The 19,080-nt window shown below is 39.1% G+C and overlaps 1 pseudogene; it reads right to left on the reverse strand.

Annotated features, from left to right (window-relative positions):
* Positions 1-427: 427 nt before the first annotated feature.
* Positions 428-799, reverse strand: LOC139006236 (large ribosomal subunit protein eL31-like; annotated as a pseudogene).
* Between the last annotated feature and the right edge of the window lie 18,281 nt (positions 800-19,080).

Here is a 19,080-nt window from a genome sequence, read left to right on the forward strand (position 1 = left end):
TGGACACTTAGCATATTGGCCTTTTATATATATATATAGATATGAAATACTTGGGATTTATAATATTATTATTTTTAGAGAGAGTGAAAGGAGGGAGTAGGGAAAAGAAGAGAGAGAGAGATACATGCCCCTACTTCCAACCTGGGGCTGGATTGAACCTGCAACCCAGGCACAAGCCCTTGACCAGAAATTGAACCCATGACCCTTTGATCCAAAGGCCAACACTCTAACCACTGAGCAACAGAAGCCAGGGAAGGATTTATATTATTGTTCTTATGTCAGAGATAGGAAAACTGAGGCTCACAGGAATGCAATAACTTTCCAGTGTTCTACACTTAGTTTTTTGGATGAACTATTTCTGTTTTGTGGGGTTTTTTTGGCAGGGGGGTGGGGGTTGCAGTTGTATAACTTTATTCAACCATCAGCACTACTTCTTGTCCACATTAATGGTCTGTAGATTTTTGAAAGTGGTGACAGGCACATAGGTGACCAATTATATAGCTTATTTGGTGAATCTTCATCCTCATTACGTTTTCTGGACAAACGTACCCGGATATGATATGGGACATTCATTATTCCTTTGGCCCAGACAGCTTTGTTGAACCTGGTGTCAATGCACTTGTCTGGAGTCCCCATCTTCTTCATGGCAAATTTCCAAATCTCCTGAGTGCCCGAGGGGCACGCTTTGAAACCCACGCTGTGGATGCTTGTGGATGTTGATGGTGTGCTCTCTGGTCACCACCTGGTTGATGGCAGAGCGGCCCTTCTTCTTCTTGCTACCCTTTTTTGCAGGAGCCATCCTGCCCAACAAATTGGAAAGAAAGAGCACAGGGTATTGTGGGAGAGGGAACACAGGGTCTGGGAACTATTTCTAAGGCTAGCCAAGACAGCATACTTTCCAACTTAAAATTTAACTAAACACTATTTCTCTTCTTCACCTAGTTTCCAACAAGTTTTCTCATTTTAAAAACGTCATATATTTTTTGGTGTCAATTATCCTATTTTGAATTGCTACTAAACTTATCAGTTTCACTATAATTACTTTTGTTAGGGGTAAATTATTTATAGTCTTAACCTCATAATTCTGATTATGCTGATGTGAGCAAATATGATAGTCTTTCCAATACTGTGGTCACATTGTTTATAGCTCCTATTTTGTGTTATTCTGTATTTTCTAGGTTTAATGGTTTAAAGTATTATTACTTTTTAATAAATTTATATAGGTTGAATTCATATTTGATAAAATAACACTTTCTATAATATCACAATTTGGTGACAGTATCCATTCTTCAAAAATATACCTTCCTAGATTTCTACCATTTAGTAGGGGCAAGAATTTTTTGGCTTAAAACTTTCAAGCAAGATACATGCTTGATTTTTAATATATACCTGATGTTACAGTGATAGGGTGATTTTCATTAAATATCAGATGTTTTAACTCTGTTCCTTGAGGCTTAATTTCATTTTCTGCACTTAGATGCATTGTCATGTATAGTACAATTCACCCTTGAACAATGTGGGATTAAGGGCCTCAAATTCCTGCTTAGTGGAAAATCTGTGTGTACATGTGGATTTCCAATTACCTGTTTATCCTTGAACAATATGGATCTGTTGAACTGTGAAAGTCAATTGAACTGTGAGGGTCAATTGAAAAAATCCACATTAAGTGGACATGAGCAATTCAAACCTATATTGTTCAAGGGTCAACCGCAATAGGAATTTCCGGTAGCTTGAGAAACTATTTTGCAGTTGGCATAAAATTACAATCCTTTCATTACAAAGATTCATGATTAGAAGCTCACATTTTAGCTTGATGTCATGACTAGAATTGTTTAGTTTTCTATTTAATGAATCCTAGACAAACTCAAAATAGCAAAGGGTAAATTAATGTCTTAGAAATAGTTTCTGTTTTATCATACATTTCCTGATCATATGAAACTCTCTCCTTCCTCTGAGAAATATCAGAATGTATTTCATTGTATATGGCTCATAAAATTAATATTTGGAATGTCACAAGCATAAAATCTCTCATAATATGGAAAAAGTTGGAAATATGAGGCTGATCTTTAATCTTGAAAAATGGTTTATACTGATTTTTAATTTTTTAGAAGATTTATCTACATCTTGAACTTTATCTATGTAAGAACAGGAAGATCTCAGGCTTTCAGGTTGGAAGTTCTTGCTCTAGCATATGGTAGCTGTGAAACATTGGGGTGGATACTTGGTTTCTGTGAGCTGATTTATTTATGGGAATAATAATATTTGCCTGACCTTAAAGAGTAGTTGAGAGAATCAAATGAGATCACATATGCGGAAGATACTCTGGGAACTGCCAAACGCAATGCAGTGTGGTGGCTATGTTAGCTTTGCATATGCATCCACACTTCACCAATGTGAAGTGTAAGCAATGCTTCACCAGCCTATTTGGAAAGGGAGAAGGGGATCAATACATGAAGAAAGGGATGTCATAAAAAAGTCCAAATTTCCCATTTTCTCTTGAAAGTCTATTTATATAAAAACCATGGGTGGTGTTCATCATGACCTGAACTGCCACGACCAAGCAGAAGGAAGTCAGTCCTGCAGGGGTTGTCTTGGCAATGGCTGTGCCCTCCCCCAAGCTGTTTCCCGGAGCTGTTTCCTGTAAGGGTGGGGTTTGAGGCAGGAACCCACCCTGGGAGCGTAGAGGCATATCTTTATATAAAGTGTGCCATGCCAGCACAGCCAAGGGTGAACATGAGTGGGGGCGGCTGAAAGGCTTGGAAAAGACAGACAAGAGAATAAAAGCTGGGTCTTGGTGGGACACTGCTTCTCTGAGAGACAGCAACCATGCCCACAGCCATGCCTTTATTTTATAGCAGATGCTATGAGGCAAAGTAAGGGCGTGACCAAGATGTTTACAACATTCTCCTGGGTTTCAATCCTACTCAACTACATGCACCTGAACTCTATCAAACCTACATCACTCAGGCACGTGGGGCCACATGTTTGGACCATATGTTTAAGCTTACAACTACAGCTGTTGGCTATAATTGTGCTGGGAGGGCCCTGCCCTCCAAGCTGGGACTTGCACGTGGCAATGAGAGGACTGTGCCCTCTCATCAGTCCAAGGCTTGAACCTGTCCAAAACACTGTAGTGGCTCCCCATAATAAAGTTTTAATTCTGTTTCTTTGTTACTAATGTTTTGGCCCCACCCCATAACAAAGAAACAATTTCCAGAGGATGAGGCCCAAGAATCAGGATTTGAAAAAGATTCCCAGGTGATTCTAATGTGCAGCCAAGGTTGAGAACCACTGCTATACATAATATTAAAAATATATCTAAACATGCAATTCTTTGTCCCAAAAATGAGTATGTTCAAAAATTAAATGAAGAAAATTTGGATATACTCGATGGAGATTTTCACACATATTTGAGTGATGATCCAATTGATTCCACAGATGATGCTGAAAAGGAAAATTTTCCCATCGAATTTCTTAATAGTATTACTCCTTCTGGAATGCTGTGTCATAAATTAAAATTGAAAGTGGGTGCAATCATCATGCTATTGAGAAATCTCAATAGCAAATGGGGTCTTGGTACCAGATTTATTATCAAAAGATTACGACCTAACATTATTGAAGCTGAAGTATTAACAGGATCTGCAGAGGGAGAGGCCGTTCTGATTCCAAGAATTAATTTGTCCCCATCTGACACTGGCCTCCCATTTAAATTCATTGGATGACGGTTTCCCGTGATGCCAGCATTTGTGATGACTATTAATAAATCACAAGGACAAACTCTAGACAGAGTAGGCATATTCCTACCTGAACCCGTTTTTGCACAAGGTCAGTTATATGTTGCTTTCTCTCGAGTTTGAAGAGCATGTGATGTTACAGTTAAAGTTCTAAATACTTCATCACAAGGGAAATTAGTCAAGCACTCTGAAAGTGTTTTCATTCTTAATGTGGTGTACAGGGAGATATTAGAATAAGTTTAATCACTTTATCAGTCATTGTTTGCATCACTGTTGTTTTTATATCATGTTTTTGTTGTTTTCATATCAAGTTTTTTGTCGTTTTTATATCATGCCTCTGTTGTTGTTATATCCTTTTGTTACTGTTTATTTATTAATAAATTTATATATTATTTTCATATACATTTTACTAATTTCCTTTCATCTCTCACAATTCTATCATAGAGAAAGGGCAAATAGCAATATTAAAATATCTCTGCTAATTAATTCCCTTTTTAAAAAAATATATTTTATTGATTTTTTACAGAGAGGAAGGGAGAAGGATAAAGAGTTAGAAACATTGATGAGAGAGAAACATCGATCAGCTGCCTCCTGCACACTCCCCACTGGGGATGTGCCCGCAACCAAGGTACATGACCTTGACCAGAATCGAACCTGGGACCCTTGAGTCCACATGCCGATGCTCTATCCACTGAGCCAAACCGGTTAGGGAAATTAATTCCCTTTTAATGTGCACGAATTTCATGCACCGGACTACTAGTGTTTAAATATTTGCCAACATTAGTCCTGTCTATGTACATGATGGGAGTCACCTGCAGATGAGTAGAACCTGCCTGCCTGAAATAGATCAAATGCTCTCAAGTTCACCACTATCTGTGTCACATCACACACCTATTTCTTGTCATTTCTGAAACAACCTGACTGGCTCCCACCCCAAGGCCTTTGCATTTGCTAATCTCTAGTCTGGAACCTTATTCCCCCATGTACCTATTGGCTCAGTCCCTCAATTCATTCAGGCCTCTGGTCAAAGGCCACCTCATTATAGAGGTTTCTCCTGACCTCCCTCACTAAAATGATACATTCATCTCATCACTATCCCTTTGTCCTATTTATTTTTATTTGATGCACATATGGCCAGGTAGCAGTTTATGTTTATTTACTATATATGCCACTCTGATGGAACATACGTTTCGTGAGAGCAGGGCCTTTGTTTTGTTCACCATGGTTTTCCTACCACTTACCACAGTGCCTGGCACAGAATAGCACTCAATAAATATGTGTTGAATGAATGTTGTTTTTGCCGTTTTGCTCAATTTCTGAGCACTGTAGGGGTGGGGGTCAGAAAACATAGGCCTCTGGTATGTTCTGGTTTCTAAAACAAAAACTAAACTGTAATATAATTTGAATCATTAAAACTTTATCTGAAGCATTGTATGCACAACATGTATATGTTATACATTACACCTGAAATATATATAATAATTTAAAAGTCTGTATTGCATATGACAATGGTCATGTGAAGCTGTTCTCAGGGTTTGATTACCCAAACAGTGAATGAAGAACTCTGTTTGACCCTGAGTGCTGCAAATTCAAGAGGCTGTGGTGTGCACATGATGTGGGACATACAGTTCAATTTGGATCAAGCTGAAATTCTGAGCATTTTGTGGTTACTCCATAACACCTGACAGTTTATTGTGCAGTTTTATTTCAGGTTATATTAAAACCACAAAGTTATGGAGATGTGGGGATGGGAAAGGGGAGGTGGAAAATAACACATCTCATGACTTTTTGTTTCTGAATTCTCATACTTCCTGCAGAGCTCTGCGTTGGAAATAAAATTTGTCATGAGTATTGGGGGAAAGAATCAAAGAAACTTTTGACAGGATAGATGAGAAAGAAATAGGGGAGGGAAATGTTGAGCCAAATAAGTTTTACAACAATGTAAAAATAGTTCCCATAATTCCCCTGTCCTCACTGTGTCCTCAGCAAATGACACAAACATGGAAAGATTTGTGTAATCCAGTGGGTCTTACACTGTTGGGAGGAAACATTGGAGTCAGAGAGTGTTACTGGGAAACCCTGACTGTGAATTTGGCTTTTCACCAGTCTAGTCTGTGTGGTACATGTGTGTATGTTTGTACATGTGTGTATGTGTATGTGTTTATTTCCCAAACAATGAAGAGGTATTTCATTTTTTTCCTTGACAGATCAGCCTCATTCCCATTTATTACTACTTACTTGTCTTTTTTTCTTACAATTCTAAGAAAAAAGCATTAACTATGATTTCTTCTTCATCTATGACTCAATGGCTTCCCAATTATGCTTTTCTCTCTGTTTTACAATAAATAATTGTGAGATATTCTCATTTATTCAGAAAATGTTTATTGAGTGTCTATTAATTTTGGCACTAGGGATACACAGTGGAAAAACAGATAAAGCTTTTGAACATTTTCTATCTGAGTAAACTCCATGGAGAATGCTTACAGATATTGGTTTAAAAATCTATCAAATATGTTAAGAAAAAGTAAACAGATGATGTTCCTCTCCTGCAAAAGAGAGACACTTAATCCTGGTGTTCTGTGGAAAACTTTACTGTAAGATGTGTAAGGAGGTATGCATGCCAATGGTTCTCTATCAAAATAACTACAAATTCTAACACCCAAAAAGAATGTCTCAGAAGAAGCCAGGACCAGATGTTTCATGACATGTGCATAAACAGCACACAGGAACATGCTTATGTATTTTAGTAGCTTTTCTTATTCAGGCTGCGAGGTCTAACCTGGAGATACAGAAAAGGTTATACCAACATTCTATAGACAATTCTCAACCTCTCCTGATGCCTAAATAGAAATATAAACACTATTTTTGAGAACAGCTGAGTAGGTGGCCCCCTGAGTATACAAGGTGCCTTTTTTTAGTGTTGTTTTAATCATTACTTTATTGAGATGACATCATGTATTGTTTTTAGCCAAATTATGTGGCAGAAAGTGGGTAGGAAGGAGCCACAACACTGTAAAAAAGTTAATGTCATCCAATATTCCCCATATTCTTTTAAATCAAGATTGTAGTGGCAGTTTCAGTAGCAGGAGTACTTGTTTTTTGGAAGAGATTTCTTTGCTCCCCCATTGACTCCATAAGTGGGCCTTGTTGGTGTATTTCAGGAGAGTTGTGAATGTGGAAATTACAGAATGTGCTGGTAGGTCCTGCTACCTGTTTGGAGGGTCAGAAAGGTTTCTGGGAGTAAGGGAGTTAGATAGCCCTGCTGCCTGCTCAACTGAGGTTCCAGATAACTGGGATGTTTGGTGAAGAGAAAGTTCTGATTAACTCTGTCAATAGGGAAACTCTTATGTGTTTTCATGCTTGTAGTTGAAAACATTTCCAAGAAGTCTGCTTACCTTATTAGTAAATACTGTTTAGAAGCTATAATGGAATCTTTGCTCAAGGTTGAGCATCTTGCACCATTGAAATTTGTAAATTCCCCACACTTGTATGGTACAGACCATTGCTGTGGTCTAAATGTATAGCACAGGACGTTCCATTGTTGTTGGCTTTTGGACTAAATCCCTAATAACGTTTTCTATGCTGCCTTTTTGAGAGCTAATAATTAAGATTCTGGATAGTGTGTGTGCCTGTCCTGCAGACCCTCAACCACAAGCATTATGATAAGAAAGACTCTCAGGGGTGTTATTTGCAAAAGTTATATGATTAGTAAGTGACAAGGGAATGATTCAAACCCAAAGCCTTGGAGAATAACAACTCAAAACAATCCCATGTTATAAATGAATAAAGTGAAACCCAGAGAACTAAGGTGAATCGTTCAAGGCCACAGACCAGGTTAACAGCAGAGGCAGGTCAGGACTCTGTCTCCCAGACTGGTCTTTCTAACGCAAAACACATATGCTGTATGCATAGCCCACTAGGGTCTCAAGAGCAGACTTAGGACAAAGACAATTCCCCCAATGCATCTTCTACGGCATAAACAGAACCTGGGGAACTCTGGGGAAGTTCTTTTTGTTTTGTTTTGTTTTGTTTTGTTTTGTTTTGTTTTGTTTTGTTTTTGCTTGGAGCTATCATTTATTTCACCCCCTACTCTGCCAGACTCTGTACCAGGTTCTTTATTTCTGTGAGCCTCACAACAATCCTGCAAGGTAGTATTATCATTATGTTCACTTTAAAGATGGGTGAACTGCCATGGCCGGTTTGGCTCAGTGGATAGAGCGTCAGCCTGCAGACTGAAAGGTCCCAGGTTCGATTCCGGTCAAGGGCATGTACCTTGGTTGCGGGCACATCCCCAGGGGGAAGTGTGAAGGAGGCGGCTGATCGATGTTTCTAACTCTCTATCGCTCTCCCTTCCCCTCTGTAAAAAAACAATAAAATATATATATATATTTAAAAAAAGATGGATGAACTAAGTCCCAGCTCCATGAAGGAAGCTGCCCAAGGTCATACAGGTAGAAAGAGACTGAGCTGGGATACAAATCTTGGTCAGTGGGACTTGAACTTATCCTCTTTCCACACAGTGTCTTTTACTGCCGCTCCTGGTGGGGAGAGGGAAACGGTGCCCTGTGCAAACATCTCCTTCTCCCTAGCCCCAGATATTATTGCCATGCTTGGCCAAGTGCCTGGCACCTGTGAGCTTGATGGCAGCTGCAGTGAGACTTTGCCAGCATCAAAGGCTGGGCTGGGTGGCATGGCAGTCCCAACTGTGAGAATGAATGTTTGGTTTGCTTTAGCTCACCATTGGGTGGAGTCCTCTTTGGGCAGAACACTTAGTGGCTGAATAAACACTCAGAGCATCTTGGAAAGGCTGCATAAGCTGGTGGTTTGACACTGATTTTGGCTGTTTGCAGAGGCGCCACTGAAAGCCAGCTTTGACCACTAGTGTACTATTGAGAGACCTTGCTCTCCTAGCTTCTAACTGTCCTAGTTTCATTGGAGGTCAACTGAGGACAAATCCTGCTATTTCTGCTTAGATTCTCTTCTGCAGACTGACAGCAGAGGTAGGAGATGCTTCTTAAATGCTGGACAAAATAAAATTAATGCTGCCAAATTAGAAGAGGCTTGCTTCTGAATCTCACACCTGGAAGGGTGATAAAGACACACAGTGCTGGGCAACAGATGGAGGAAACTCTCTTTTCCACTATTAGATATCTTCAGAGCTGGCCTGTTAGCAGGGCTGTTTCCTATTATCACCTCAAGGACTGGAATAGAAGCTTTGAGGAGCTTATGCTGTGTGGGTCCCTTCCGTGGCTCTGACTTAAATCTCAGAAGACCCTGCTTGGTGTGACTATGAGACCGAGAAAGTGCAAAAGAGTAGAAGTTAGTATGTTATTGTGAATGCTGCTGTACTGATGCTGGAGACACGCGGACAAGAAGAGTGTCCCCATGAAGCCCAAGTGGACCATTACATGGAGGAAGTTGGGAAAGCATTGCCATGGATTGCTCAAACTTAAAGCTACAATATGAACATCAGGGATTTATTCATAGTATTTGTTCATTAATCTATATAAAGATCTAATCTCTGCACATGTGAAAATTCACTGGAGATCCCAAAAGTAACTCAGAGAAATGTCTTTGATATATTTAAATCATTCTTTGAGTATATAACATCAGTTTTTCTTTGTCCGATTGAACAGGGCATTTGTTCAAGATGGTTGGTGAGATAAATAAAGTGACACTCTGTCTTCAGAGAAGAAATGAGCAAGAGCCAAAGAAGGTAAGACCATCCATGATGGGATTATGAAAATCCATTTCTGCTAAAAATATCCCAAAGAAAGCCATCGCTAGAGCATGGGACCTGCATCACTGACTTTTAAAATGGTCTCTTTTTCTATTCATGTTGATCTCTACCCAAATAAAATAACACACTTGAGTAAATTATTTCTCAACTGTGTCTCACAGAGAACACTGCAATTACTGTGGAGCTGACAAATTACTGACAGACATAAGGGATGTGTTACTCTGAGTAGCCTGGAAAGGTGTCTAAACAGTTCAGTGACTTTGTGTGATTAATGAGCATGTGGGAGTCAATGGGGAGGTGGGAGCTCTGAGTTCAATTTCTTTTCCTTAATGTTAATGAGCAACAAATGGGGCCTATCTTAGATTTAGGAAGTTGAATTAGGATCTGGATAATTTAAAATAATGATAATGTAGCCCTAAATAAGAGTAGTGCCCCCTTCTTAACCTATCTGCCAACATAGACCTTTACTATTATGTGAATATTTGGTGGGGATGAGTGAAAATAGCATTAAAATAAATGCTGAAGATATTAAAAATAAGTTTAAACCCCAGATATTTAAAGGAACAACAGTGACCTCTCCTTATCTTTCAAGGGTTCAGCTTAAATAACTATTCTCCCTTCAGGAGACCTTCCATGATCTGTCTAAAATGTTAGTCCATGTTCTTTTTTTTTTTTTTAAGTTTATAATGGTCTTTATTGTCCATGAATGAGTGAGATCATGTGGTATTTTTCCTTCTTAGTCCCTGTTCTTACCTATCTATATATATAAAAGCCTAAGCAACCATCCAACTGTTCAACCATCCAATCAGTAGCTATGATATGAAATGACCACCAGGGGGCAGATGCTCAATGAGGGAGCTGCCGAGCAACAGCAACTTTGCAGAGTGTCCTTCGCACTCTGGGACCTCTGGGGGGATGTTGAACTGCTGGTTTCATCCTGATCCCCACAGGCCATGCCGAGGGACCCCACCTGCCAGAGGGACCCCACTCACTCCACAGATGCCCTTTGAGCCCGGGCAGCCAGGGAGGGACCACAGGAGGTTGGCTCCAGGGCATGTCTGGTCCATCTCGCCCAGTCCTGCCCCGCCATCCACCTTCTAATTAATTTCCTTTCAATGTGCATGAATCTGTCCACTGGGCCTCTAGTATATATATAAAAGCTTAAGTGACCTTTACAGCAGAATGACCAGAACGACCAAAACTACCGATCGACCAGTCGCTATGATGCGCACTGACCACAAGGGAACAGATGCTCAATGCAGGAGCTGCCCGCTGGTGGTCAGTGTGCTCCTATAGCAGGAGTGCTGCTCAGCTGACTGACCCATCCCAGCGGCCCACCAGCCCAGTGGCAGCAACACACTCTCTCAGGAGTCCTGCAGGTCCAATCTCCGGAGAACAGGCCAGGCACCGACAGACCAGCAACGCCGGCAGGATCCCAACAGTGCCGCTGGCCTCCTGAAAGTCAGCCTTGGGCACTGCAGCCACTTCCCCTCCCTAGATGCTCTGCAAGGAAGAAACAATATAAAAGTGGCCTCCAGGTGGCTCCCGACAACCAGTGCGAATGTCAGCAGGATGAATCTGGATCTCAGGCTGGCAAGGGCATCCCATCAACGGTCCCAGAGGGCCAATCATGTCCCTGCCCTCCCCCACCCCCCTGGGGTCCCCACCTGTGCACAGATTCATGCACCGGGCCTCTAGTAATTTTATAATTCTCTGGACTTTTCTTTGCAATGTTAATCACAATCTTAAATTCTTTAATTATGTGCTTAACATCTCTCTTGAGACTGTGAAGACAGGGACCATGTCTATTGTCTTCACCTGTGTATTTACAGCTCCTATCATTATATCTAACATATATAGGACTTTACTAATACATATAGAATGAATGAGTAAATGTCCCTTCACGATTGTACTAAATTTCATTGTTGTAACCTGATTATTTTTTACATATTAAGGTTGTTTGAAACATTCAGAGAGATACTGGTCTGATCAATTCAATGTCTTTCAAAGACTAACCATTTTTTCTTTGAGTTACTGAAACTAAGGATACATTTTTCTGAAATGAATTCTGGATTTCTGAAAATAATGCCTATTTACAGTTGTTTTATAGCATCCAGAATGCCAATTATACGGGGTTCATATTTTGGGGAAATTACCATATCAAAATGAGATTCCTCTTTTTAAAAAATGTATCTTTCTTGTTGAAAGTATTACAGCAGTCCCTCCCTTTTTTCCAATTGACCCTCTCCACCACACACCAGCTCCTTCCAGGTCTTCATCACTCTACTGTCTATGTCCATGGTCTATGCGTATATGCATATAAGTTCCCCAGTTAATCTCTCCTCACTCCCCCAACCCTGCCTTTCCTCTGAAATTCATCTGTTTGTTCCATGATACTATGTCTCTGGATCTATTTTGTTCATCAGTTTATTTTATTCATTAGATTTCACATGTTAGTGAAATCATGTGATACTTGTTTTTCTCTGACTGGTTTATTTTGCTTAATAATACTCTCGAGGTAACATAAGGGTTGGTATATTCTTTCTGATTAGCTTCTGAGTTTCTTAGGATATATTTCTAGAATTGGGATCACTAGGTCAAATTGCAGTTCCATTTTTAATTTTTTTAGGAAACTCCATACTCTTCTCCATAGTGGCTGCACAAGTCTGCATTCCCACCAGCAGTGCACTAGGGTTCCCTTTTCTCCACATCCTTGCTAGCACTTGTCCTTTGTTGATTTGTTGATGGTAGCCATTCTGACACGTGTGAAGTGATACCTCACTGTCGTTTTAATTTACATCTCTCTGATGATTAATGACTTTGAGCATGTTTTTTTCATATGTCTTTTGGCCATCTGTATGTCTACTTTGGAAAACTGTCTGTTTAGATAAGCGGTTCTCAACCTGTGGGTCGTGACCCCTTTGGGGGTCGAACGACCCTTTCACGGGGGTTGCCTAAGACCATCGGAAAACACATATATAATTACATATTGTTTTTGTGATTAATCACTATGCTTTAATTATGTTCAATTTGTAACAATGAAATTGGGGGTCACCACAACATGAGGAACTGTATTAAAGGGTCGCAGCATTAGGAAGGTTGAGAACCACTGGTTTAGATCCTTTGCCCATTTTTTAATTGGATTGTTTTAATTGGAAGACTCATTTTGTTAAGTTGTGTGAGTTCCTTATGTATTTTGAAAATTAACCGTTTATCAGATGTATCATTGGCAAATATATTCTCCTGTACAGTGGGCTCCCTTTTCATTTTGTTAATGGTTTCGTTTGCTGTGCAGAAGCTTTTTATTTTGAAACCTTAGGCAGCAAAATCTCAGACATCTGTCACAGCAATGTTTGCCAATAATTTCCTAGGGCAAGGGAAACTAAGCAGAAAATAAACAAATGGAACTGCATCAAAATAAAAAGCTTCTGCACAGCAAAAGAAACGATCAACCAAATGAAAAGGGAGCCCACTGCATGGGAGAACATATTTACCAGATATTCCTCTTCTTTTACTCATCAACAAGCCTCTGTATTTCCTCACAATCAAGATTTATGAAAATACTATTGGGGAGGATTATTGGAGTCATGGAAACTAAGGAATAATGTCCATTGAGTCTGTCTTATGGGCCATGACTAAAGAGTTAAGGTTTAGGCCATTTCCATGGCACTGACTTCCTATAAGCAAGGGTGTTGGTTCTCAATGTGGGTACCAGATCTATAGTGTGAAAAGCTTTGTTGGAATCTTTCAAACTATTTTTTTCTGCTTATTTAGGGGAAACTTCCAGAATAAATGTCGGAGTCATAAGTCAACAAAGGAGAAAGTCATAAAATTGATAAATGGAAGAAAAATGAGTTTTTCCTCTCTGCTGTCTTTCAGGACATTGAAAACAAGGTTTTGAAAGGCAAACTGTTGAAACCAAATGAGCTGCAAACTTTGACCTTCCATATCTGGTCTGAGCCTAAGTCTGTGATTTCTCAAAAAGCATTTCTAACTCCATAGAACCAACATGGGCAAGAGGAAATGCTTTGGGCTGCACAACATGCCCTGCTGGAAGCATCTGCCTTGCGTGGCCTCACACTGTGCCACTATGCAGGGTACTAGTCATCCCATGCAGACTCTAGTGAAGTGTTTTTCCACGCCTGAGATGATAGCAGAATGTTACTGGGAAAACAAGTTGATATTTTTCACTTCTGTTTATATCTGGTTGACTTTGAAATGTCAGTTCTTCAGACAGGAGGCTGTTCACTCTGCAGCGGTGGAAGTGTGTAGATCCCTTCCACAAGCAATGAAATGCTTTGTTATTGATATAATGAAGCAAGATATGTTACAGGAACTAGACCCAAGTCCTAGTTAGGGTTTTGCCACTATTTTATCTTAGGCTTCCTGTTCTCTGAGTTTAAGGTATAATCTTGTTAAGCCTCAATTTACTTATCTGGGAAAATGGATGAACTGAATAGATCATCTAGTGTGAGTCCATGATGCTCAAGTGAGTAGATGATCAACTTACTACTGAATATGGCTGAAAATATGAGCTCACCCATGCCAAAGTCTGATCATTTTAGCTGGGCCATCAGGGCCTTCATATACTCATTCTCATTCTGTATTTACTCTTACTCTATCTGGAGAAGAAATACAAAGAAGGAAAAATATCTGGAGCATGAGAATATATGCAGTTTGCTTACATTTTCCTTATAGTCTGCACTAGTATGTCCTAAATTGTACTGCTTTATACCACTTAGAGTGGTTCTCAACCTTCCTAATGCCGTGACCCTTTAATACAGTTCCTCATGTTGTGGTGACCCCCAACCATAAAATTATTTTTGTTGCTACTTCATAACTGTAATTTTGCTACTGTTATGAATCGTAATGTAAATATCTGATATGCAGGATGTATTTTCAGGGGCCTCGACCCACAGGTTGAGAACCACTGAAATTGAAACACTTTTAAGCAGTTTTGCCATTTTACCATTTAAGCATATTTCCCAATATCGAATCTAAGTTTTTTTTAGCCAGCCTTTTCTTTAGACTTCTAAAAATTTATTTCTTTGCACACAACAGTTTCTAAGTTACATTACCAAATCTACCATGACCAATATGAAAACAGTAAATAGTTTTAAAAACTCTTGCAGTTCATTTTGTGCTTAGGACACCTTTTACTCGGAGTGTCCCAAAAAAACTTAGCCACTGGTATCTCTCACTTTGGAAACATCCACTTTATTATTTGCAACAATTTGTGTTTCTTTAAAAACCAAAACTTAAACTTGGTTGAGGCCCAAGATTGTGTTTCTAAAGACTCAGAACTTGATCTTGCTCAGTAGATTTACAATTTAAAGAGAGAGAAAGAATCTGTTAAATCTCCGGAGGAGGGGTGTGCAGGTCTCTCCTTCCATACCCCAAGCTGAGAAGGCTGCTTCACAGACAGCAGAGAGGGCCATACTGCTGCCACTCTTAGGTTCAAGCACATACTGGTGGTTTGCTCCTCCAAGGGCTTTTAAGACTATCATTCCTCAATGACAAGTGGTCCTACTAATAAATGTATTCTCTTGTTGTTTCTACTTCATATAGCGACAGCATGCTCTTCCAGGTCAGTCTTAAGCTGCCCAGGGTGAGAGAATAACATTTCTTGCATGAAAGAGAGGACTTTTACCACTCTACCCACAGGTCCTTCTTATCCTCCCTATTGGTAGCAGTGTGTGGAAGCCAGGGTGCAGATAAAAAAGCTTATGTTACAAGAATGCAAAGATTATAGCCTAAAGAATGAAGGAGAAGACATGGTTGGAAGATGTGTTGTTCTATGTTTATTTTACAAAATTCTGAACAGTAAATCTAACATGACCAGAACACAAACTATTGTCTAAATTTGTCTATATACTCTGGGGAAAACTTGTATTTGTGGTCATAATCCATGAACCAGATGATGAAACAACCTTGGAGAGAGTCATTGGAAGCCAATATTCAGATGGTTATGATGCAATTAGAGTCAAATAAATGTAAGAACTAGGCCTATAATTCCAATACAAACAGGTCCTAACAAGCCATGGTCATGTGAGTAATAACAATGTGGCTGCTTTTTGTCTCATGGTGAAATATATGAAATTAGCCAGCAAGGGAGTAATTGACAATAAAGAACCTGAAGAGAGAGTTCCTGGACTTCAGTAGGAAGAGGTGGTGCCTGGACACCATAGGCTTCATTGGATCACAAAGTATATGGCAATTCTTTACTCCAAATCTTTATTGATAAATCACTTTATCTCACATGGACCTATGATTTTGTAATTCTTTAAAATTGAGGTTAGGTTTACATAACATAAAATTAAGCATTTTAAAGTAGGCAATTCAGTGGCATATGGTACCTACAGAGAATAGAAGCTGGAATTACACTTTCACAATCTGTGTAACCATCATTTCTATCTAATTCCAAAATATTTTTATAACACCAAAAGGAAACCCTGTAAAAAATAGTCATGGGGATGTAAAGTACAGTAGAGGGAATATAGTCAAAAATATTATAATAACTATGTATGGTCCCAGATGGGTACTGGAAGTTTTGGGGGAAATCACTTTGTAAAGTATGTTATTGTCTAACCACTGTGCTGTACACCTGAAACTAATACAGAATGATATTTTTAAAAAGCAAACCCTGTTCCCACTAAGCAGTCTTTCCCTATTCTTCTCTTTCTCCAGCTTCTGGAAACCATTAATCTGCTTTCTATCTGTGGATTTCCCTATTCTTCAATATTTCATATAAATAGAATCATATTATATGTAGTCTTTTGTGTCTGGTTCCTTTCACATAGCATATTTTGAGGTTCATGCATGTTGTAGCATGAATCAGCACTTCATTAGTTTTTATAGCTGAATAATATTTTATTTTATGGATATAGCACACTTTGTTAATCCATTCATCAGTTGATAGACATTTGGATTTGAGTTGTTTCCACATTTTTGGCTATTGCAAATAGTGCTGCTATGAACATTTTGGTATAAGTTTTTGTTTGAAAACAAGTATTCTTTTGGGTACATGCCTATGAGTGGAATTGCTGGGTCATATGGTAACTCTATTTTGAATCATTTGAGGCAAGTTTTCCAAAGCAGCTGTGCCGTTTTAAATTTACACCAGCAGTGCATAAGGGTTCCAGTTTTTTATATCCTCATCACACTTGTTATTTTCCATTATCTTTTATTATAGCCATCCTAGTGGGTGTGAAGAGTTTTTTAATCAAATTATTTATTTAGACATGGGTCCAGTAAAAAAAATATTTGCCCAAGGTTTCACATACTCTATGAGCAGCTCAAAACATCTTAGAAAACCAATTAAGGAAAATACTTCCCTTCCTTCATGCCTTGAGATTCTTAGCATGAGAGTAATTCCTATGTTAGATAGCATAGTAGGGGTATTACACAGATGTGGCCATATTTAGAAAGTGTATTTTGGAACACTTAATAGCTTGTTAGAAATGCAGAATATCAGGCCCACACCCAGACCTCATGAATCAGAATTCACATTTCAGGGAAGTGATTCCTATGCACATTTATGATTGAGGTGTATTGAGGGCTTTCTGTTTTACCAAGGAGGGAGAGATTAAGTCCAAACCAGAAAAACATTTACAGGTACAACAAAAAGTTTAACCTTAATAAGATACAGGTGCAGTGTGTAACACTAGCACAGTGGTTCTCAAACTAGGCTGCACACTGGGAATCTCCAAGAGTTTTAAAATATTTGAATGCCTGCATTCCACCTCTGGGGAGATTATGCTTTAATGGAGCCTACCAGCAGAGATTTTTAAAACTCTGCAGGTGATTCTAATGCACAGTTTTGAGAACTATCTGTGTGAATAGCATTATCTGAGCTAATCTAGAAAGAATTCGTAGAGATGGTGATTCTCAACTCAGTAATTTGAAAATGGGAGGGAGCAAGAGTTTGCTGTGAAGGCAGAGGTGCAGAGGAGTGGCCATCATTGCTAGAAAAGGGCAGAGGGTAGAAGTTGGGTTTATATTGAGAATTCACTTGTGGATGGCCTTGAAGGCTTAACTAGAATTTTAATATGATGCAAAAGGCAATTGGAGGCTCTTGTAGAATAATTAGAAGAGGGACAGGTGATTTTCATTGCTGTTGGAGAAGTGAATGCTGAGGACAGGGAAGTTGTTACAATACAGGGCTTTGCCATAAGGTTGAAAAGAAATGGGCAGAAGATAGGAAGAAATAATGTTCCCTGGAAGTTTAGGTATGTAATTATGACTTTAGTAGTTCTCTACTTAAAGTTTCTGCTAATTCAGGATAAGATTGAGTATTTTAAGAATCCACAAAAAGGCATTCTGAGTGCATGGTTGCCTAAGGAAACTTTCTATGGCTATAAAAGGTATATGTATACTGACAGATAATTATTCTTCAGTCTTTAAATTCAACAATTCATGTCCACACCTTCCTTCATTGGATTTTTACTTATTTAACAAATATTGACTAAGCATGTGCTTAAGCTTTTACACAAGTGATTCAAGAACCAAAAGTATGTTTGGACTAGATCAGTAATTCTCAACAGTGGCAGTACCCTCTATAGTGGGTTATGGAAATTTGGGGGGGTGTTTTTAGTTGCTGTAGCAATTGGGGTGAACTAGTAGCTACTAGTGGAGGATGGGGATGGTAAGTGGCCTGCTATCTCCAGGACAGTCCTTCACAGTGAAGAATGATCTCATACCCACACAACTTCCTATTGGCTTGGACATTCTTGTGGGTGGAAACCCTGTTCATAATTATCCAAGTTTAGAATCTAAGTCAAATATATGTAATTATCTAAACTTAGAACCTAGACTCAACTATATGTACAAACACATACACATGCATATACGCACACAAATGCTTCTTCATAGTTTTAATAAATATAAGACTTTCTAACAATGGTGCAACTGTGCATATTGAAGAGAAAATAGTGCTTTCTTTTATTCAACACTTTACCAAGAACTTTTCAGTATTTGGAAAGTGGCATCACCAATGGTTATTCTGAATCTGGTGTCTGACTCTTCACCAGTCTGATTTTTTAACTGCCACATTTGCAATAATTTTACATACAAGTTTGCTGAAGGATAATTTTTGAAAATGCTTGTAATTGTGACTTTCATTCAGCTATAAAATAAGCCTGTGTAATGGTTAATTTTATGTGTAAGCTTGGCTGAGATAAGAGATGCTCAGATAGCTGGTAAACATTATTTATGAGCTTGGCTGTGAGAAAAGAGTAACTTTTGAGTTGGTAAACTGAGTAAAGAAGATTACCCTCACAATGTGGGAGGGCATCATCTGATCCATTGAGTGCCAGACGGAACAAAAAGTTGGAAAAAGGGCAAATTCTCTCTCTGCTGACGCTGAAACATCCTTATTCTCCTGTGCTTGGCACTCCTGGTTCTTAAGCCTTTGGACATCATTGGCCCAATTCTCAGGCCTTTAGATTTGGACTGAATTATACCACTAGCTTTCTTGGTTTTCCAGCTTGCAGACAGCAGTTCATGGGACTTTTCACTTTCCATAACCGTATGAGCCAATTCCTATAATAAATCCCCTCTCATATATCTCTATATATCCTATTGGGTCTGTTTCTCTGGAGAACCTGA

This window comes from Myotis yumanensis, unplaced genomic scaffold, assembly GCF_028538775.1.
Source record: "Myotis yumanensis isolate MYYU_CA2020_CCGP unplaced genomic scaffold, mMyoYum1.0.hap1 SCAF_3, whole genome shotgun sequence".
Classification (NCBI taxonomy): Eukaryota; Metazoa; Chordata; class Mammalia; order Chiroptera; family Vespertilionidae; genus Myotis; species Myotis yumanensis.